At 53.7% G+C, this 21,515-nt stretch overlaps 1 protein-coding gene across 1 annotated transcript in view; it reads right to left on the bottom strand.

The window, feature by feature from the left end:
• The window catches only part of LOC140387033 (tyrosine kinase receptor Cad96Ca), a 93,474-nt gene extending 89,890 nt beyond the window's left edge, over window positions 1-3,584 (bottom strand). Inside the window, exon 1 of the mRNA XM_072470015.1 lies at window positions 3,070-3,584. The gene's annotated coding sequence lies outside the window, so the exon portion shown is untranslated. The remainder of the gene's footprint in view (window positions 1-3,069) is intronic.
• Window positions 3,585-21,515: the final 17,931 nt, after the last annotated feature.

Below are 21,515 nucleotides of genomic sequence, written 5' to 3'. Positions count from 1 at the left end.
GACTAGCCAAGCAACAGCCTAACATAGTCACACTCACAGAATCATACTTTACAGACAACGTCCCAGACACCACCCTCACCATTCCTGGGTATGTCCTCACTGGCAGGACTGACCCAGCAGAGGTGGGGGCACAGTCAGGACGGAGTCGCCCTGGGAGTCCTCAACATTGACTCTGGACCCTGTGAGATTTCATGGCTTCAGATTAAACATGGGCAAGGAAACCTCCTGCTGATTACCACGTACCGGCCACCATCAGCTGATGAATCAATCCTCCTCCATGTTGAACACCACTTGGAGGAAGCACTGAGGGTGACAAGGACACAGAATATGCTCTGGGTGGGGATTTCAATGTCCGTCACCTAGAGTGGCTCGGTGATACCACCACAGACCGAGCTGGCCGGGTCCTAAAGGACAGAGCTGCTAGACTGGGACTGCAGCAGGTGGTGAGGGAACCAACAAGAGGAAAAACATACTTGACCTCACCCTCACCAACCTGCCTGCTGCAGATGCATCTGTCCCTGACAGTATCGGTCAGAGTGACCACCGCACAGTCCTTGTGGAGACAATGTCCCGTCTTCACGTTGAGGATACCCTCCATCGTGTTGTGTGGCATTACCCCCGTGTGAAATGGGATAGATTTCAAACAGATCGAGCAACTCCAGACTGGGCCTCCAGGAGGCTGTGGGCCATCAGCAGCAGCAGAATTGTATCACCCACAATCTGTAACCTCCTGGCCCGGGATATCCTCCACTCCCCCATTACCACCCAGCCAGGGGGTCAATCCTGGTTCAATGGAGAGTGCAGGAGAGCGTGCCAGGAGCAACACCAGGCAGACCGAACAATGAAGTGTCGACCTAGTGAAGCTACAACACGGGACTCCTTGTTCCAAACAGCACAAGCAGCAAGTAACAGACAGAGCTGAGTGATTCCACAACGAACACATCAGATCTGAGCTCTGTAGTCCTGCCACATCCAGCTGTGAATGGTGATGGACAATTAAACAACTCACTGGAGGGGGAGGCTCCACAAATATCCCCATCCTCACTGATGGAGGAACCCAGCACATCTGTGTAAAAGACGAGGGGCTGGATTCTCCGATTCTGGGGCTATGTCCCCATGCAAGCGTGGGAACGGTGTCGTTTTACGCCAGAAACAATGGGTCTCGCGCACAGTGCTACGGCCGCGCTGTGCTTCATGGCAGAGGCCACTCGCGGACCCGACCCGCAAAAGAGCCACCCCCTTCGGCTGGCTCGCGTGCCCCAGACCACACCCCCACAGTGCCCCCAGACCCGAATAATGTCCCCCCCGCCCGTGGATCGGCCCTCCCCCGACTGTGGTGACGCTGGACTGAGTCCGCAGCCACCACGCAGAGTTCCCGACGGATGAGACCATGAGAGACCCCCGCCATCGGGAACCCGGCTGGTCGGGGGCGGAGCATCGGGGGGTGGGCCTCAGCCAAAGTCCTGAGGCCGTCGATACATGGCGTGGTGTACTCACAGAGTATGCTGCTTCGGAGGGGGCGGAGCATCGCAAAAGAAGCACCGCTCCCGGTTTGGTCGGGAACTCAGATTCTCCGGCCGTTCGCCGAACGTGATTTCGGTGTCACGACCGGAGAATCCAGCACAAGGTTGAAGCAGTCATAACAATCTTCAGCCAGAAGTGCTGAGTGGATGATCCGTCTCGGTCTCCTCCGGAGGTCCCAGCATCACAGATGTCATCTTCAGCCAATTCGATTCACTCCACGTGAGATCAAGAAACGGCTGATGGCCCTGATACTGCAAAGGCTGTGGGCCCTCTCAATATCCTGCAATAGTACTGAAGACTCATTAGAACGGAGAAGGATGAGGGGCGACTTGATAGAGGTTTATAAGATGATCAGGGGAATAGATAGAGTAGACAGTCAGAGACTTTTTCCCCAGGTGGAACAAACCATTACAAGGGGACATAAATTTAAGGTGAATGGTGGAAGATATAGGGGGGATGTCAGAGGTAGGTTCTTTACCCAGAGAGTAGTGGGGGCATGGAATGCACTGCCTGTGGAAGTAGTTGAGTCGGAAACATTAGGGACCTTCAAGCGGCTATTGGATAGGTACATGGATTACGGTAAAATGATATAGTGTAGATTCATTTGTCCTTAATCTAGGGCAAATGTTTGACACAACATCGTGGGCTGAAGGGCCTGTTCTGTGCTGTATTTTTCTATGTTCTATGTTCTAAGAGAAGGATCTAACTACCACCCCCTTGACATTCAATGGCATTACCATCGCTGAATCCCCACAATCAACATCCTGGGAGTTACCATTGATCAGAAACTGAACTGGACCCAGACACATTAATACTGTGGCTACCAGAGCAGGTCAAAGGCTAGGAATCCTACAGCGAGTAACTCACCTCCTGACCCCCCCAAAGCCTGTCCACCATCTACAAGGCACAAGTAATGGAATACGCTCCAATTGCCTGGATGAGTGCAGCTCCAACAACAACACTCAAGAAGCTCAACACCATCCAGGACAAAGCAGCCCCGCTTGATTGCTCCCCCTTCCACAAACATTCACTCCCTCCTCCACCGACGCACAGTGGCAGCCGTGTGTCCCATCTACAAGATGTACTGTAGTAACTTACCAAGGCTCCTTAGACAGCACCTTCCAAACCCACGACCACTACCATCTAGAAGGACAAGAGTTTCCCTTCCAAGTCATTCACCATCCTGACTTGGGAATATATCGGCCGTTCCTTCACTGTCACTGGGGCAACATCCTGGAACTCCCTCCCTAACAGCACAGTGGGTGTACCTACGCCTCAGGAACTGCAGCGGTTCAAGAAGGCAGCACCACCTTCTGAAGGGCAATTAGGGATGGGCAATAAATGCCGGCAGAACCAGCGACGCCCACATCCCGAAAATGAATTTTAAAAATGTACCAGTTAAGAATGATCTACATTAAAATGTTTAAACGCAGCTTTATACATTTTGTGCATTAAATAATAACAAAAATTAAAATAGACATTTGAAAGAACTTCTACAAACACATAAACAGAGAATGAGAAAAAGGAAAGAATCATCTTACTTACCCAGGTTTATAAAGATACTATCGACTGCTCTAGTGGCTGAATCTTCAAGTGTGGCACAAATCTGTTCCAGTTTTGGGTGAAACCCAGGGGCCACTCCTCTCTCTCTTTCCCTCTCTCCCTCTCGATGTATCTACCTATCTTTTTTTGTCCAATTTGCTTTTGTCCTTCTGTTTTCTTCTCTCTTTCTCTTTCTTTATTTCAGTCCTACTCTTTCCCTGTCTCTCAATCTGTCCCTCTATCTTTCCACCTCTATCTCTCCCTGTCCGCCACTCTGTCTATCTCACCATCTCTCCTTCTTCCCCATCCTCATACTTTCCCTCTATCCATTTCTCTGTCTCTCTTTCAGTCCCACTCACTTCTTAATTTTCTGTCTCACTCTCTGGCTTACTTTCTATTGCTCGTCCTACCCCGTCCCACACTAACTGCCTCTCGTTCCTCTGCCTGTCTCTCCCTCTATCTCTGTCTATCTCCGTTTCTGTCTCTTTCTCTCTGTCTCAGTTTCTCTTTCTCCCTCCCCCTCTCCTTTCCTCTTGGTTGTCTATGATCTCAGGCAGTCCCTGAGTCTCAGACCATTTCCTTCCAGTCCATGCCCTGTGGTTACCTGGCTGATAATATTGTCACAGCCCAGCCAACAGAAATGATCACGGAGGAATCTGTGGGTTTCCGTTAACAAGAAGGCTTGTAGTCTATTAAGCGTGAAATGCTCTCTCACTTTCAGACTATTGGGAGCTCCTGTAAGTCTCAGTTTTTTCACTTTATGTCTAACAGAGAGCCCCCATGCCCGGGGATCACTGAGAGGACGATGGTAACAAGAGCTCTTGTTAGTCACAAGCCTGGTGTGACCATGGAAATAACGTCAGCACAATGTGAGGAGGTTTGGAGTGTGGCAAAGTGTGACGCTTAGGTACAGAGTGAAGGTGGCACGCTGACAAATATCCCCCTCTTGGTGACTCAACAAGAGGGCAGACTACCCTTGGCCTTGTCAATGTCATAGAGTCAGAGGTGTTCACAGCATGGAGACAGGCCCTTCGGCCCAGCTTGTCCTTGCCGCCCAGTTTCTATCACTGAGCTAGTCCCACTTGCCCGCAATTGGCCCATATCCCTCTATACAGACCCTGCCCATGTAACTGTCTAACTGTTTTTTAAAAGACAGAATTGTACCCGCCTCTACCACGGCCTCTGGCAGCTTGTTCCAGATGCTCACCACCCTCTGTGAAGAAATGTCCCCTCTGGTCTCTTTTGTATCTCTCCCCTCTCACCTTAAACCTATGCCCTCTAGTTCTAGACCCTCTACCTTTGGGAAAAGATGTTGACTATCTACCTTATCTATGCCCCTCATTATTTTACAGACCTCTATAAGATGACCCCTAAGCCTCCTACGCTCCAGGGAAAAAAGTCCCAGCCTATGCAACCTCTCCTTATAACTCAGACCATCGAGTCCTGGTAGCATCCTCGCAAATCTCTTCTGGGAGGAAGAGCAGAGGACAGACTTGGTTCTTCAGAGGGAGACCAGAGCCGGATGGCGAGACATTGTCAGAGTCGCGAACACAATCCCGAGCTCGGCCAATCGGAAGATCATTGGGCTCTCCAGTTCCCCGAGCCGCGTGTATCTCAGTGGCATTCCATTCGCTGGTGGTGGGAGTCTATATCCCCACCACCCCATGAGTCTTCATTGTCGATTCGTTCAGACCTCTGTAGTTTCAGAAGTACAGCACTCACAGGCTTTCTGGAGAGAGAGAAGGTCCTGGTCCTTGTTTGCAGCCTGTGATGGTTTTCCTGGAGGTAGACTTCTTCAGGTTCTCTGCCAGTTCAGAAACCTTGGGTGGGATTCTCCGACCCTCCGTGCTGAAATCGTGCTCAGCGTTGGGCGAAGAATTACCCAAAACAGGTTTCCACGCCGGCACACGATTCTCCGGTGACCGGAGAATCACCACCAGTCGCGCATGCGCAATCGACGCAGCGGCGGTCGGGAGCCGTTGAAAGTGGTCCCCGCGGCGATTCTCCGCGCTCGACGGGCCGAGTTCCGGCGAGTCCCGCCGGCGTGGTTCACATGTGGTCCCACCCGGCGGGACATCGGCGTTCTGACTGCGGGGGCCATCCTCGTTGCGGGGCGGGGAGGGGGGGCTGGGGAACCGACTCCGGGGGGGTGCCTCCACGGTGGCTACCGATCGGCGGGCGTGATCATTCCGGGGGGGGGGAGCCTATGTTCCTCCGCGCTGGGCCCCTGTAGGTCTCCGCCATGTTGCGCGGGGGTCGGCGCGAAGATGGCCGCCACGCGCATTCGCGCCGCGCGGGCGTAACTACAGGGCCCCGACGGCAGCCGGAGCTGCAGGACTCCAGGGCCCTGTTAGCCCCTTGAAGACGGAGAATCACCCCGGACTTTCTAGGAAAAAGTCCGGGGTGATTCCCGCCCGTTTTCCAGCGGGCGTGCGGACTTAGTCCACAGAATGGAGGATCCCAACACTCACCTTTCTGGAGAAAACATGGAGGTGGAGAGTAGGATCTGCTCCCTGTGCTGGAGGTGGAGAGTAGGATCTGCTCCCTGTGCTGGAGGTGGAGAGTAGGATCTGTTCCCTGTGCTGGAGGTGGAGAGTAGGATCTGTTCCCTGTGCTGGAGGTGGAGAGTAGGATCTGCTCCCTGTGCTGGAGGTGGAGAGTAGGATCTGCTCCCTGTGCTGGAGGTGGAGAGTAGGATCTGTTCCCTGTGCTGGAGGTGGAGAGTAGGATCTGCTCCCTGTGCTGGAGGTGGAGAGTAGGATCTGCTCCCTGTGCTGGAGGTGGAGAGTAGGATCTGCTCCCTGTGCTGGAGGTGGAGAGTAGGATCTGTTCCCTGTGCTGGAGGTGGAGAGTAGGATCTGCTCCCTGTGCTGGAGGTGGAGAGTAGGATCTGCTCCCTGTGCTGGAGGTGGAGAGTAGGATCTGCTCCCTGTGCTGGAGGTGGAGAGTAGGATCTGTTCCCTGTGCTGGAGGTGGAGAGTAGGATCTGCTCCCTGTGCTGGAGGTGGAGAGTAGGATCTGCTCCCTGTGCTGGAGGTGGAGAGTAGGATCTGCTCCCTGTGCTGGAGGTGGAGAGTAGGATCTGCTCCCTGTGCTGGAGGTGGAGAGTAGGATCTGTTCCCTGTGCTGCCAGGAGTCAAACTTCAACTCAATGGGACTCTGAAAATCATTCCATAGGGATAGGATCCAATCGCACCTGTTACCGGGCAGAGTACGGCTTTTGGGGCGAATCAACATTGCTCAGACAATATAAGGAATTGGGCAGCAACTTGAAGAGCAGAACATCATTATTACCCCAGCCACGTGCAAATTGGCATTGGACAAATAAGGTTAGAGAGATGAAAGCATGACTCACAGACTGATGTGGGAGAGACGGGTTTCGGTTTGTGGCTCACTGGCATCGTACGAGGGAAAGTACGGGCTGTACTGTTGGGACAGTCTGCACCTAAACCGTGCTGGGACCTGTGTTCGAGCAAACCATGTACTGTGGAAATAGTTAGCAGACGCCAAAATTGGGAAATGCAATTGGACGGAGAATAGGTTCCCACACCAAAATCACGGCCGATTTCGCTGTAAAGATCAAGAGGAAGGCTCGAGGTCAGGAAGAAATTGAACCGTGATATCACAGCCTGCAGGTAAGGGACTGGCTGGTGACTGGTAAGTAGTTTTTCTTTTATATTCCCTCAGATGTTATCGTGCGGGGTGCAGAGGTTGCTGAGTGAGTGCTTGCTGAGAAGGGGAGTGAATAACAGGTAAGCTCTTTCTTTCTTTTTCTTTTTTTATCTGGAGGGGATGGCAGGGAAGGTAGTGCAATGTTCCTCCTGCAGAATGTTTGAGGTGAGGGACGCCGTCAGTGTCCCTGCTGATTACATCTGTGGGAAGTGCACCCATCTTCAGCTCCTCAGAAACCGCGTTAGGGAACTGGAGCTGGAGCTGGATGAACTTCGGATCATTCGGGAGGCAGAGGTGGTCATAGATAGAAGCTTCAGGGATGTAGTTACTCTGAAGAATAAAGATAGATGGGTGACGGTGAGAGGGGCTGAGAGGAAGCAGTCAGTACAGGGATTCCCTGTGGTTGTTCCCCTTAGTAACAAGTATACCGCTTTGGATATTGTTGGGGGGGGGGACTTACCAGGGGTAAGCCATGGGGTGCAGGTCTCTGGCACAGAGTCTGTCCCTGTTGCTCAGAAGGGAAGGGGGGGGAGAGGAGTAGAGCATTAGTCATTGGAGACTCCATAGTTAGGGGGATAGATAGGAGATTCTGTGGGAACGAGAGAGACTCGCGGTTGGTGTGTTGCCTCCCAGGTGCCAAGGTGCGTGATGTCTCGGATCATGTTTTCGGGATTCTTAAGGGGGAGGGGGAGCAACCCCAAGTCGTGGTCCACATAGGTACCAATGACATAGGTAGGAAAAGGGATAGGGATGTAAGGCAGGAATTCAGGGAGCTAGGGTGGAAACTTAGATCTAGGACAAACAGAGTTATTATCTCTGGGTTGTTACCCGTGCCATGTGATAGCGAGACGAGGAATAGGGAGAGAGAGGAGTTGAACACGTGGCTACAGGGATGGTGCAGGAGGGAGGGTTTCAGATTTCTGGATAACTGGGGCTCATTCTGGGGTCGGTTGGACCTCTACAAACGGGATGGTCTACACCTGGACCAGATGGGTACCAATATCCTGGGGGGGGAAATTTGCTACTGGGAGGGTTTAAACTAGTTCAGCAGGGGCTTGGGAACCTGAATTGTAGCTCCAGTATACAGGAGGTTGAGAGTAGTGAGGTCATGAGTAAGGTTTTAAAGTTGCAGGAGTGTACCGGCAGGCAGGAAGGTGGTTTAAAGTGTGTCTTCTTCAATGCCAGGAGCATCCGGAATAAGGTGGGTGAACTTGCGGCATGGGTTGGTACCTGGGACTTCGATGTTGTGGCCATTTCGGAGACATGGATAGAGCAGGGACAGGAATGGTTGTTGCAGGTGCTGGGGTTTAGATATTTCAGTAAGCTCAGGGAAGGTGGTAAAAGAGGGGGAGGCGTGGCATTGTTAGTCAAGGACAGTATTACGGTGGCAGAAAGGACGTTTGATGAGGACTCGTCAATTGAGGTAGTATGGGCTGAGGTTAGAAACAGGAAAGGAGAGGTCACCCTGTTAGGGGTTTTCGATAGGCCTCCGAAAAGTTCCAGAGATGTAGAGGAAAGGGTTGCGAAGATGATTCTGGATAGGAGCTAAAGCAACAGGGTAGTTGTTATGGGGGACTTTAACTTTCCAAATATTGACTGGAAACGCAATAGTTCGAGTACTTTAGATGGGTCCGTTTTTGTCCAATGTGTGCAGGAGGGTTTCCTGACACAGTATGTAGATAGGCCAACGAGAGGCGAGGCTGTATTGGATTTGGTACTGGGTAATGAACCAGGACAGGTGTTAGATTTGGAGGTAGGTGAGCACTTTGGTGATAGTGACCACAATTCGATTACGTTTACTTTAGTGATGGAAAGGGATAGGTATATACCGCAGGGCAAGAGTTATATCTGGGGGAAAGGCAATTATGATGCGATAAGGCAAGACTTAGGATGCATCGGATGGAGAGGAAAACTGCAGGGGATGGGTACAATGGAAATGTGGAGCTTGTTCAAGGAACAGCAACTGCGTGTCCTTGATAAGTATGTGCCTGTCAGGCAGGGAGGAAGTGGTCAAGCGAGGGAAACGTGGTTTACTAAGGCAGTCGAAACACTTGTCAAGAGGAAGAAGGAGGCTTAAGTAAAGATGAGACATGAAGGTTCAGTTAGGGCGCTCGAGAGTTACAAGTTAGCTCGGAAGGACCTAAAGAGAGAGCTAAGAAGAGCCAGGAGGGGACATGAGAAGTCTTTGGCAGGTAGGATCAAGGATAACCCTAAAGCTTTCTATAGATATGTCAGGAATAAAAGAATGACTAGGGTAAGAGTAGGGCCAGTCAAGGACAGTAGTGGGAAGTTGTGCTTGGAGTCCGAGGAGATAGGAGAGGTGCTAAATGAATATTTTTCGTCAGTATTCACACAGGAAAAAGACAATGTTGTCGAGGAGAATACTGAGATTCAGGCTACTAGACTAGAAGGGCTTGAGGTTCATAAGGAGGAGGTGTTAACAATTCTGGAAAGGGTGAAAATAGATAAGTCCCCTGGGCCGGATGGGATTTATCCTAGGATTCTTTGGGAAGCTAGGGAGGAGATTGCTGAGCCTTTGACTTTGATCTTTAAGTCATCTTTGTCAACAGGAATAGTGCCAGAAGACTGGAGGATAGCAAATGTTGTCCCCTTGTTCAAGAAGGGGAGTAGAGATAACCCCGGTAACTATAGACCAGTGAGCCTTACTTCTGTTGTGGGCAAAATCTTGGAAAGGTTTATAAGAGATAGGGTGTATAATCATCTGGAAAGGAATAATTTGATTAGACATAGTCAACACGATTTTGTGAAGGGTAGGTCGTGCCTCACAAACCTTATTGAGTTCTTTGAGACGGTGACCTGGAGGAGGGCGTAGAAGGATGGGTGAGTAAATTTGCAGATGACACAAAAGTCGGTGGAGTTGTGGACAGTGCGGAAGGATGTTACAAGTTACAGAGAGACATAGATAAGCTGCAGCGCTGGGCTGAGAGGTGGCAAATGGAGTTTAATGCAGAAATGTGTGAGGTGATTCATTTTGGAAGGAATAACAGGAAGTACTGGGCTAATGGTAAGATTCTTGGCAGTGTGGATGAGCAGAGAGATCTCGGTGTCCATGTACATAGATCCCTGAAAGTTGCCACCCAGGTTGAGAGGGTTGTTAAGAAGGCGTTACGGTGTGTTAGCTTTTATTGGTAGAGGGATTGAGTTTCGGAGCCATGAGGTCATGTTGCAGCTGTACAAAACTCTGGTGCGGCCGCATTTGGAGTATTGCGTGCAATTCTGGTCGCCGCATTATAGGAAGGATGTGGAAGCATTGGAAAGGGTGCAGAGGAGATTTACCAGAATGTTGCCTGGTATGGAGGGAAGACCTTATGAGGAAAGGCTGAGGGACTTGAGGCTGTTTTCGTTAGAGAGCAGAAGGTTAAGAGGTGACTTAATTGAGGCATACAAGATGATCAGAGGATTGGATAGGGTGGACAGTGAGAGCATTTTTCCTCGGATGGTGATGTCTAGCACGAGGGGACATAGCTTCAAATTGAGGGGAGATATAGGACAGATGTCAGAGGTAGGTTCTTTACTCAGAGAGTAGTAAGGGCGTGGAATGCCCTGCCTGCAACAGTAGTAGACTCGCCAACACTAAGGGCATTCAAATGGTCATTGGATAGACATATGGACGATAAGGGAATAGTGTAGATGGGCTTTAGAGCGGTTTCACAGGTCGGCACAACATCGAGGGCCGAAGGGCCTGTACTGCGCTGTAATGTTCTATGTTCTATGTTCTATGAATTGATGCCAATGCGCGATTTACCGTCACCTCGACAGCGGTGTCAGTGCGTTCCTTTCCGCATGTATAGTAAACGCCGTTTGTAGATCATTAGGGAGCCTGACCCGGTATTCTCCGAGGCCTCCGCGATTCTCCGCCACCGATGGGCTGAGTTGCTAACAGCGCGGCTCACTTGTGCTTTTAAACATCGTGAAACCAGCGTTATGGCTGCTGAGGGAGAGGAGGGGGGACGGACAGTTGTGCCGTTGGCCGGGGTGGGCTTCTGCCAGGGCCGGAGGGAGTAGCGGGGTGGGGCCAGAAGGTGGGCTGTGGGGTCGGGGTGGACGGGCGCGGAACACCATTGCCGCAGCCGGCAAGGCAGCCATGCAGCTGCGCACGCCGCTAATGGCCCGCTGTCAACTCAGGGCTTCGGGTCATACGGGTGTCCCCCGGGCCTCCCCCCTAGGTGCCACCTGGTCCCTGTCGACCCATCAGCTGTATGGGCACGCTCCAGCACAATCAGTGCCATCCTGTTGGCTGGGTGAGTGTGAGTGGGGAGTGTAATGTGTGTGTGCGGCTGGGATGAGTGTGTGCGGGGAGTGTAATGTGTGTGTGCGGCTGGGATGAGTGTGTGTGGGGAGTGTAATGTGTGTGTGCGGCTGGGATGAGTGTGTGTGGGGAGTGTAATGTGTGTGTGCGGCTGGGATGAGTGTGTGTGGGGTGTGTAATGTGTGTGTGCGGCTGGGATGAGTGTGTGTGGGGAGTGTAATGTGTGTGCGCGGCTGGGATGAGTGTGTGTGGGGAGTGTAATGTGTGTGTGTGGCTGTGATGAGTGTGTGTGGGGAGTGTAATGTGTGTGTGGCTGTGATGAGTGTGTGTGGGGAGTGTAATGTGTGTGTGCGGCTGGGATGAGTGTGTGTGGGGTGAGTAATGTGTGTGTGTGGCTGGGATGAGTGTGTGTCGGGCGTGTAATGTGTGTGTGCGGCTGGGATGAGTGTGTGCGAGGAGTGTAATGTGTGTGCGGCTGGGATGAGTGTGTGTGGGGAGTGTAATGTGTGTGTGCGGCTGGGATGAGTGTGTGTGGGGAGTGTAATGTGTGTGTGCGGCTGGGGTGAGTGTGTGCGGGGAGTGTAATGTGTGTGTACGGCTGGGGTGAGTGTGTGTGGGGAGTGTAATGTGTGTGTACGGCTGGGATGAGTGTGTGTGGGGAGTGTAATGTGTGTGTGCGGCCGGGATGAGTGTGTGTGGGGAGTGTAATGTGTGTGTGCGGCTGGGATGAGTGTGTGTGGGGAGTGTAATGTGTGTGTGCGGCTGGGATGAGTGTGTGTGGGGAGTGTAATGTGTGTGTGCGGCTGGGGTGAGTGTGTGTGGGGAGTGTAATGTGTGTGTGCGGCTGGGATGAGTGTGTGTGGGGAGTGTAATGCGTGTGTGCGGCTGGGATGAGTGTGTGTGGTGAGTGTAATGTGTGTGTGCGGCTGGGATGAGTGTGTGTCGTGAGTGTAATGTGTGTGTGGCTGGGATGAGTGTGTGTGGGGAGGGTAATGTGTGTGCGGCTGGGATGAGTGTGTGTGGGGAGTGTAATGTGTGTGTGCGGCTGGGATGAGTGTGTGCGGGGAGTGTAATGTGTGTGTGCGGCTGGGATGAGTGTGTGTGGGGAGTGTAATGTGTGTGTGCGGCTGGGATGAGTGTGTGTGGGGAGTGTAATGTGTGTGTGGCTGGGATGAGTGTGTGTGGGGAGTGTAATGTGTGTGTGTGGCTGGGGTGAGTGTGTGTGGGGAGTGTAATGTGTGTGTGCGGCTGGGATGAGTGTGTGTGGGGAGTGTAATGTGTGTGTGCGGCTCGGATGAGTGTGTGTGGGGAGTGTAATGTGTGTGTGGCTGGGATGAGTGTGTGTGGGGAGTGTAATGTGTGTGCGGCTGGGATGAGTGTGTGTGGGGAGTGTAATGTGTATCTGCGGTTGGGATGAGTGTGTGTGAGGAGTGTAATGTGTGTGTGCGGCTGGGATGAGTGTGTGTGGGGAGTGTACTGTGTGTGTGCGGCTGGGATGAGTGTGTGCGGGGAGTGTAATGTGTGTGTGCGGCTGGGATGAGTGTGTGCGGGGAGTGTAATGAGTGTGTGCGGCTGGGATGAGTGTGTGTGGGGATTGTAATGTGTGTGTGCGGCTGGGATGAGTGTGTGTGGGGAGTGTAATGTGTGTGTGCGGCTGGGATGAGTGTGTTTGGGGAGTGTAATGTGTGTGTGCAGCTGGGGTGAGTGTGTGTGGGGAGTGTAATGCGTGTGTGCGGCTGGGATGAGTGTGTGTGGGGAGTGCAGTGTGTATGTGTGGCTGGGGTGAGTGTGTGTGGGGAGTGTAATGTGTGTGTGCGGCTGGGATGAGTGTGTGTGGGGAGTATAATGTGTGTGTGCGGCTGGGATGAGTGTGTGTGGGATGTGTAATGTGTGTGTGTGGCTGGGATGAGTGTGTGTGGGGAGTGTAATGTGTGTGCGGCTGGGATGAGTGTGTGTGGGGAGTGTAATGTGTGTGTGCGGCTGGGATGAGTGTGTGTGGGGTGTGTAATGTGTGTGTGCGGCTGGGATGAGTGTGTGTGGGGAGTGTAATGTGTGTGCGCGGCTGGGATGAGTGTGTGTGGGGAGTGTAATGTGTGTGTGTGGCTGTGATGAGTGTGTGTGGGGAGTGTAATGTGTGTGTGGCTGTGATGAGTGTGTGTGGGGAGTGTAATGTGTGTGTGTGGCTGGGATGAGTGTGTGTGGGGTGAGTAATGTGTGTGTGTGGCTGGGATGAGTGTGTGTCGGGCGTGTAATGTGTGTGTGCGGCTGGGATGAGTGTGTGCGAGGAGTGTAATGTGTGTGCGGCTGGGATGAGTGTGTGTGGGGAGTGTAATGTGTGTGTGTGGCTGGGGTGAGTGTGTGTGGGGAGTGTAATGTGTGTGTGCGGCTGGGATGAGTGTGTGTGGGGAGTGTAATGTGTGTGTGCGGCTTGGATGAGTGTGTGCGGGGAGTGTAATGTCTGTGTACGGCTGTGGTGAGTGTGTGTGGGAAGTGTAATGTGTGTGTACGGCTGGGATGAGTGTGTGTGGAGAGTGTAATGTGTGCGTGCGGCTGGGATGAGTGTGTGTGGGGAGTGTAATGTGTGTGTGCGGCTGGGATGAGTGTGTGTGGGGAGTGTAATGTGTGTGTGCGGCTGGGGTGAGTGTGTGTGGGGAGTGTAATGTGTGTGTGCGGCTGGGATGAGTGTGTGTGGGGAGTGTAATGTGTGTGTGCGGCTCGGATGAGTGTGTGTGGGAAGTGTAATGTGTGTGTGGCTGGGATGAGTGTGTGTGGGGACTGTAATGTGTGTGCGGCTGGGATGAGTGTGTGTGGGGAGTGTAATGTGTATCTGCGGTTGGGATGAGTGTGTGTGAGGAGTGTAATGTGTGTGTGCGGCTGGGATGAGTGTGTGTGGGGAGTGTAATGTGTGTGTGCGGCTGGGATGAGTGTGTGCGGGGAGTGTAATGTGTGTGTGCGGCTGAGATGAGTGTGTGCGGGGAGTGTAATAAGTGTGTGCGGCTGGGATGAGTGTGTGTGGGGATTGTAATGTGTGTGTGCGGCTGGGATGAGTGTGTGTGGGGAGTGTCATGTGGGTGTGCGGCTGGGTGAGTGTGTTTGGGGAGTGTAATGTGTGTGTGCAGCTGGGGTGAGTGTGTGTGGGGAGTGTAATGCGTGTGTGCGGCTGGGATGAGTGTGTGTGGGGAGAGTAATGTGTATGTGCGGCTGGGATGAGTGTGTGTGGGGAGTGTAATGTGTGTGTGCGGCTGGGATGAGTGTGTGCGGGGAGTGTAATGTGTGTGTGCGGCTGGGATGAGTGTGTGTGGGGAGTGTAATGTGTGTGTGCGGCTGGGATGAGTGTGTGTGGGGAGTGTAATGTGTGTGTGGCTGGGATGAGTGTGTGTGGGGAGTGTAATGTGTGTGCGGCTGGGATGAGTGTGTGTGAGGAGTGTAATGTGTGTGTGAGGCTGGGATGAGTGTGTGTGGGGAGTGCAGTGTGTGTGTTCGGCTGGGATGAGTGTGTGTGGGGTGTGTAATGTGTGTGTGCGGCTGGGATGAGTGTGTGCGGGGAGTGTAATGTGTGTGTGCGGCTGGGATGAGTGTGTGCGAGGAGTGTAATGAGTGTGTGCGGCTGGGATGAGTGTGTGTGGGGAGTGTAATGTGTGTGTGTGGCTGGGGTGAGTGTGTGTGGGGAGTGTAATGTGTGTGTGCGGCTGGGATGAGTGTGTGTGGGGAATGTAATGTGTGTGTGCGGCTTGGATGAGTGTGTGCGGGGAGTGTAATGTCTGTGTACGGCTGTGGTGAGTGTGTGTGGGAAGTGTAATGTGTGTGTACGGCTGGGATGAGTGTGTGTGGAGAGTGTAATGTGTGCGTGCGGCTGGGATGAGTGTGTGTGGGGAGTGTAATGTGTGTGTGCGGCTGGGATGAGTGTGTGTGGGGAGTGTAATGTGTGTGTGCGGCTGGGCTGAGTGTGTGTGGGGAGTGTAATGTGTGTGTGCGGTTGGGATGAGTGTGTGTGGGGAGTGTAATGTGTGTGTGCGGCTCGGATGAGTGTGTGTGGGGAGTGTAATGTGTGTGCGGCTGGGAGGAGTGTGTGTGGGGAGTGTAATGTGTATCTGCGGTTGGGATGAGTGTGTGTGAGGAGTGTAATGTGTGTGTGCGGCTGGGATGAGTGTGTGTGGGGAGTGTAATGTGTGTGTGCGGCTGGGATGAGTGTGTGCGGGGAGTGTAATGTGTGTGTGCGGCTGAGATGAGTGTGTGCGGGGAGTGTAATAAGTGTGTGCGGCTGGGATGAGTGTGTGTGGGGATTGTAATGTGTGTGTGCGGCTGGGATGAGTGTGTGTGGGGAGTGTCATGTGGGTGTGCGGCTGGGATGAGTGTGTTTGGGGAGTGTAATGTGTGTGTGCAGCTGGGGTGAGTGTGTGTGGGGAGTGTAATGCGTGTGTGCGGCTGGGATGAGTGTGTGTGGGGAGTGCAGTGTGTATGTGTGGCTGGGGTGAGTGTGTGTGGGGAGTGTAATGTGTGTGTGCGGCTGGGATGAGTGTGTGTGGGGAGTATAATGTGTGTGTGCGGCTGGGATGAGTGTGTGTGGGATGTGTAATGTGTGTGTGTGGCTGGGATGAGTGTGTGTGGGGAGTGTAATGTGTGTGCGGCTGGGATGAGTGTATGTGGGGAGTGTAATGTGTGTGTGCGGCTGGGATGAGTGTGTGTGGGGTGTGTAATGTGTGTGTGCGGCTGGGATGAGTGTGTGTGGGGAGTGTAATGTGTGTGCGCGGCTGGGATGAGTGTGTGTGGGGAGTGTAATGTGTGTGTGTGGCTGTGATGAGTGTGTGTGGGGAGTGTAATGTGTGTGTGGCTGGGATGAGTGTGTGTGGAGAGTGTAATGTGTGTGTGTGGCTGGGATGAGTGTGTGTCGGGCGTGTAATGTGTGTGTGCGGCTGGGATGAGTGTGTGTGGGGTGTGTAATGTGTGTGTGTGGCTGGGATGAGTGTGTGCGGGGGGTGTAGTGTGTGTGTGTGTGGCTGGGATGAGTGTGTGTGGGGAGTGTAATGTGTGTGTGCGGCTGGGATGAGTATGTGTGGGGAGTGTAATGTGTGTGTGCGGCTGGGATGAGTGTGTGTGGGGAGTGTAATGTGTGTGTGCGGCTGGGATGAGTGCGTGCGGGGAGTGTAATGTGTGTGTGCGGCTGGGATGAGTGTGTATGGGGTGTCTAATGTGTGTGCGGCTGGGGTGAGTGTGTGTGGGGAGTGTAATGTTTGTGTGCGGCTGGGATGAGTGTGTGCGGGGAGTGTAATGTGTGTGTGCGGCTGGGATGAGTGTGTGTGGGGTGTCTAATGTGTGCGTGCGGCTGGGATGAGTGTGTGTGGGGAGTGTAATGTTTGTGTGCGGCTGGGATGAGTGTGCGTGGGGAGTGTAATGTGTATCTGTGGCTGGGATGAGTGTGTGTGGGGAGTGTAATGTGTGTATGCGCGGCTGGGATGAGTGTGTGTTGGGAGTGTAATGTGTGTGTGCGGCTGGGGTGAGTGTGTGTGGGGAGTGTAATGTGTATCTGCGGCTGGGATGAGTGTGTGTGGAGAGTGTAATGTGTGTGTGCGGCTGGGATGAGTGTGTGTTGGGAGTATAATGTGTGTGTGCGGCTGGGATGAGTGTGTGTGGGGAGTGCAATGTGTGTGTGCGGCTGGGATGAGTGTGTGTGGGGAGTGCAGTGTGTATGTGTGGCTGGGGTGAGTGTGTGTGGGGAGTGTAATGTGTGTGTGCGGCTGGGATGAGTGTGTGTGGGGAGTGTAATGTGTGTGTGCGGCTGGGATGAGTGTGTGTGGGGAGTGTAATGTGCGTGCGGCTGGGATGAGTGTGTGTGGGGAGTGTAATGTGTGTGCGGCTGGGATGAGTGTGTGTGGGGAGTGCAGTGTGTATGTGTGGCTGGGGTGAGTGTGTGTGGGGAGTGTAATGTGTGTGCGCGGCTGGGATGAGTGTGTGTGGGGAGTGTAATGTGTGTGGGCGGCTAGGATGAGTGTGTGTGGGGAGAGTAATGTGTATGTGCGGCTGGGATGAGTGTGTGTGGGGAGTGTAATGTTTGTATGCGGCTGGGGTGAGTGTGTGTGGGGAGTGTAATGTGTGTGTGCGGCTGGGATGAGTGTGTGTGGGGAGTGTAATGTGTGTGTGCGGCTGGGATGAGTGTGTGTGGGGAGTGCAGTGTGTATGTGTGGCTGGGGTGAGTGTGTGTGGGGAGTGTAATGTGTGTGTGCGGCTGGGATGAGTGTGTGTGGGGAGTGTAATGTGTGTGTGCGGCTGGGATGAGTGTGTGTGGGGAGTGTAATGTGCGTGCGGCTGGGATGAGTGTGTGTGGGGAGTGTAATGTGTGTGCGGCTGGGATGAGTGTGTGTGGGGAGTGTAATGTGTGTATGTGTGGCTGGGGTGAGTGTGTGTGGGGAGTGTAATGTGTGTGCGCGGCTGGGATGAGTGTGTGTGGGGAGTGTAATGTGTGTGCGCGGCTAGGATGAGTGTGTGTGGGGAGAGTAATGTGTATGTGCGGCTGGGATGAGTGTGTGTGGGGAGTGTAATGTTTGTGTGCGGCTGGGGTGAGTGTGTGTGGGGAGTGTAATGTGTGTGTGCGGCTGGGATGAGTGTGTGTGGGGAGTGTAATGTGTGTGTGCGGCTGGGGTGAGTGTGTGCGGGGAGTGTAATGTGTGTGTACGGCTGGGGTGAGTGTGTGTGGGGAGTGTAATGTGTGTGTACGGCTGGGATGAGTGTGTGTGGGGAGTGTAATGTGTGTGTGCGGCCGGGATGAGTGTGTGTGGGGAGTGTAATGTGTGTGTGCGGCTGGGATGAGTGTGTGTGGGGAGTGTAATGTGTGTGTGCGGCTGGGATGAGTGTGTGTGGGGAGTGTAATGTGTGTGTGCGGCTGGGGTGAGTGTGTGTGGGGAGTGTAATGTGTGTGTGCGGCTGGGATGAGTGTGTGTGGGGAGTGTAATGTGTGTGTGGCTGGGATGAGTGTGTGTGGGGAGTGTAATGTGTGTGCGGCTGGGATGAGTGTGTGTGGGGAGTGTAATGCGTGTGTGCGGCTGGGATGAGTGTGTGTGGTGAGTGTAATGTGTGTGTGCGGCTGGGATGAGTGTGTGTCGTGAGTGTAATGTGTGTGTGGCTGGGATGAGTGTGTGTGGGGAGGGTAATGTGTGTGCGGCTGGGATGAGTGTGTGTGGGGAGTGTAATGTGTGTGTGCGGCTGGGATGAGTGTGTGCGGGGAGTGTAATGTGTGTGTGCGGCTGGGATGAGTGTGTGTGGGGAGTGTAATGTGTGTGTGCGGCTGGGATGAGTGTGTGTGGGGAGTGTAATGTGTGTGTGGCTGGGATGAGTGTGTGTGGGGAGTGTAATGTGTGTGTGTGGCTGGGGTGAGTGTGTGTGGGGAGTGTAATGTGTGTGTGCGGCTGGGATGAGTGTGTGTGGGGAGTGTAATGTGTGTGTGCGGCTCGGATGAGTGTGTGTGGGGAGTGTAATGTGTGTGTGGCTGGGATGAGTGTGTGTGGGGAGTGTAATGTGTGTGCGGCTGGGATGAGTGTGTGTGGGGAGTGTAATGTGTATCTGCGGTTGGGATGAGTGTGTGTGAGGAGTGTAATGTGTGTGTGCGGCTGGGATGAGTGTGTGTGGGGAGTGTACTGTGTGTGTGCGGCTGGGATGAGTGTGTGCGGGGAGTGTAATGTGTGTGTGCGGCTGGGATGAGTGTGTGCGGGGAGTGTAATGAGTGTGTGCGGCTGGGATGAGTGTGTGTGGGGATTGTAATGTGTGTGTGCGGCTGGGATGAGTGTGTGTGGGGAGTGTAATGTGTGTGTGCGGCTGGGATGAGTGTGTTTGGGGAGTGTAATGTGTGTGTGCAGCTGGGGTGAGTGTGTGTGGGGAGTGTAATGCGTGTGTGCGGCTGGGATGAGTGTGTGTGGGGAGTGCAGTGTGTATGTGTGGCTGGGGTGAGTGTGTGTGGGGAGTGTAATGTGTGTGTGCGGCTGGGATGAGTGTGTGTGGGGAGTATAATGTGTGTGTGCGGCTGGGATGAGTGTGTGTGGGATGTGTAATGTGTGTGTGTGGCTGGGATGAGTGTGTGTGGGGAGTGTAATGTGTGTGCGGCTGGGATGAGTGTGTGTGGGGAGTGTAATGTGTGTGTGCGGCTGGGATGAGTGTGTGTGGGGTGTGTAATGTGTGTGTGCGGCTGGGATGAGTGTGTGTGGGGAGTGTAATGTGTGTGCGCGGCTGGGATGAGTGTGTGTGGGGAGTGTAATGTGTGTGTGTGGCTGTGATGAGTGTGTGTGGGGAGTGTAATGTGTGTGTGGCTGTGATGAGTGTGTGTGGGGAGTGTAATGTGTGTGTGCGGCTGGGATGAGTGTGTGTGGGGTGTGTAATGTGTGTGTGTGGCTGGGATGAGTGTGTGTCGGGCGTGTAATGTGTGTGTGCGGCTGGGATGAGTGTGTGTGGGGTGTGTAATGTGTGTGTGTGGCTGGGATGAGTGTGTGCGGGGGGTGTAGTGTGTGTGTGTGTGGCTGGGATGAGTGTGTGTGGGGAGTGTAATGTGTGTGTGCGGCTGGGATGAGTATGTGTGGGGAGTGTAATGTGTGTGTGCGGCTGGGATGAGTGTGTGTGGGGAGTGTAATGTGTGTGTGCGGCTGGGATGAGTGCGTGCGGGGAGTGTAATGTGTGTGTGCGGCTGGGATGAGTGTGTATGGGGTGTCTAATGTGTGTGTGCGGCTGGGGTGAGTGTGTGTGGGGAGTGTAATGTTTGTGTGCGGCTGGGATGAGTGTGTGCGGGGAGTGTAATGTGTGTGTGCGGCTGGGATGAGTGTGTGTGGGGTGTCTAATGTGTGCGTGCGGCTGGGATGAGTGTGTGTGGGGAGTGTAATGTTTGTGTGCGGCTGGGATGAGTGTGCGTGGGGAGTGTAATGTGTATCTGTGGCTGGGATGAGTGTGTGTTGGGAGTATAATGTGTGTGTGCGGCTGGGATGAGTGTGTGTGGGGTGTGCAATGTGTGTGTGCGGCTGGGATGAGTGTGTGTGGGGAGTGCAGTGTGTATGTGTGGCTGGGGTGAGTGTGTGTGGGGAGTGTAATGTGTGTGTGCGGCTGGGATGAGTGTGTGTGGGGAGTGTAATGTGTGTGTGCGGCTGGGATGAGTGTGTGTGGGGAGCGTAATGTGCGTGCGGCTGGGATGAGGGTGTGTGGGGAGTGTAATGTGTGTGCGGCTGGGATGAGTGTGTGTGGGGAGTGCAGTGTGTATGTGTGGCTGGGGTGAGTGTGTGTGGGGAGTGTAATGTGTGTGCGCGGCTGGGATGAGTGTGTGTGGGGAGTGTAATGTGTGTGCGCGGCTAGGATGAGTGTGTGTGGGGAGAGTAATGTGTATGTGCGGCTGGGATGAGTGTGTGTGGGGAGTGTAATGTTTGTGTGCGGCTGGGGTGAGTGTGTGTGGGGAGTGTAATGTGTGTGTGCGGCTGGGATGAGTGTGTGTGGGGAGTGTAATGTGTGTGTGCGGCTGGGGTGAGTGTGTGCGGGGAGTGTAATGTGTGTGTACGGCTGGGGTGAGTGTGTGTGGGGAGTGTAATGTGTGTGTACGGCTGGGATGAGTGTGTGTGGGGAGTGTAATGTGTGTGTGCGGCCGGGATGAGTGTGTGTGGGGAGTGTAATGTGTGTGTGCGGCTGGGATGAGTGTGTGTGGGGAGTGTAATGTGTGTGTGCGGCTGGGATGAGTGTGTGTGGGGAGTGTAATGTGTGTGTGCGGCTGGGGTGAGTGTGTGTGGGGAGTGTAATGTGTGTGTGCGGCTGGGATGAGTGTGTGTGGGGAGTGTAATGTGTGTGTGGCTGGGATGAGTGTGTGTGGGGAGTGTAATGTGTGTGCGGCTGGGATGAGTGTGTGTGGGGAGTGTAATGCGTGTGTGCGGCTGGGATGAGTGTGTGTGGTGAGTGTAATGTGTGTGTGCGGCTGGGATGAGTGTGTGTGGGGAGTGTAATGTGTGTGTGGCTGGGATGAGTGTGTGTGGGGAGGGTAATGTGTGTGCGGCTGGGATGAGTGTGTGTGGGGAGTGTAATGTGTGTGTGCGGCTGGGATGAGTGTGTGCGGGGAGTGTAATGTGTGTGTGCGGCTGGGATGAGTGTGTGTGGGGAGTGTAATGTGTGTGTGCGGCTGGGATGAGTGTGTGTGGGGAGTGTAATGTGTGTGGCTGGGATGAGTGTGTGTGGGGAGTGTAATGTGTGTGCGGCTGGGATGAGTGTGTGTGAGGAGTGTAATGTGTGTGTGCGGCTGGGATGAGTGTGTGTGGGGAGTGCAGTGTGTGCGTTCGGCTGGGATGAGTGTGTGTGGGGTGTGTAATGTGTGTGTGCGGCTGGGATGAGTGTGTGCGGGGAGTGTAATGTGTGTGTGCGGCTGGGATGAGTGTGTGCGAGGAGTGTAATGAGTGTGTGCGGCTGGGATGAGTGTGTGTGGGGAGTGTAATGTGTGTGTGTGGCTGGGGTGAGTGTGTGTGGGGAGTGTAATGTGTGTGTGCGGCTGGGATGAGTGTGT

This window comes from Scyliorhinus torazame, chromosome 12 (genome assembly GCF_047496885.1).
Source record: "Scyliorhinus torazame isolate Kashiwa2021f chromosome 12, sScyTor2.1, whole genome shotgun sequence".
Lineage (NCBI taxonomy): Eukaryota > Metazoa > Chordata > Chondrichthyes > Carcharhiniformes > Scyliorhinidae > Scyliorhinus > Scyliorhinus torazame.
Note: the sequence above shows the minus strand (reverse complement) of the source record. Positions and strands in the feature narration are given on the sequence as shown.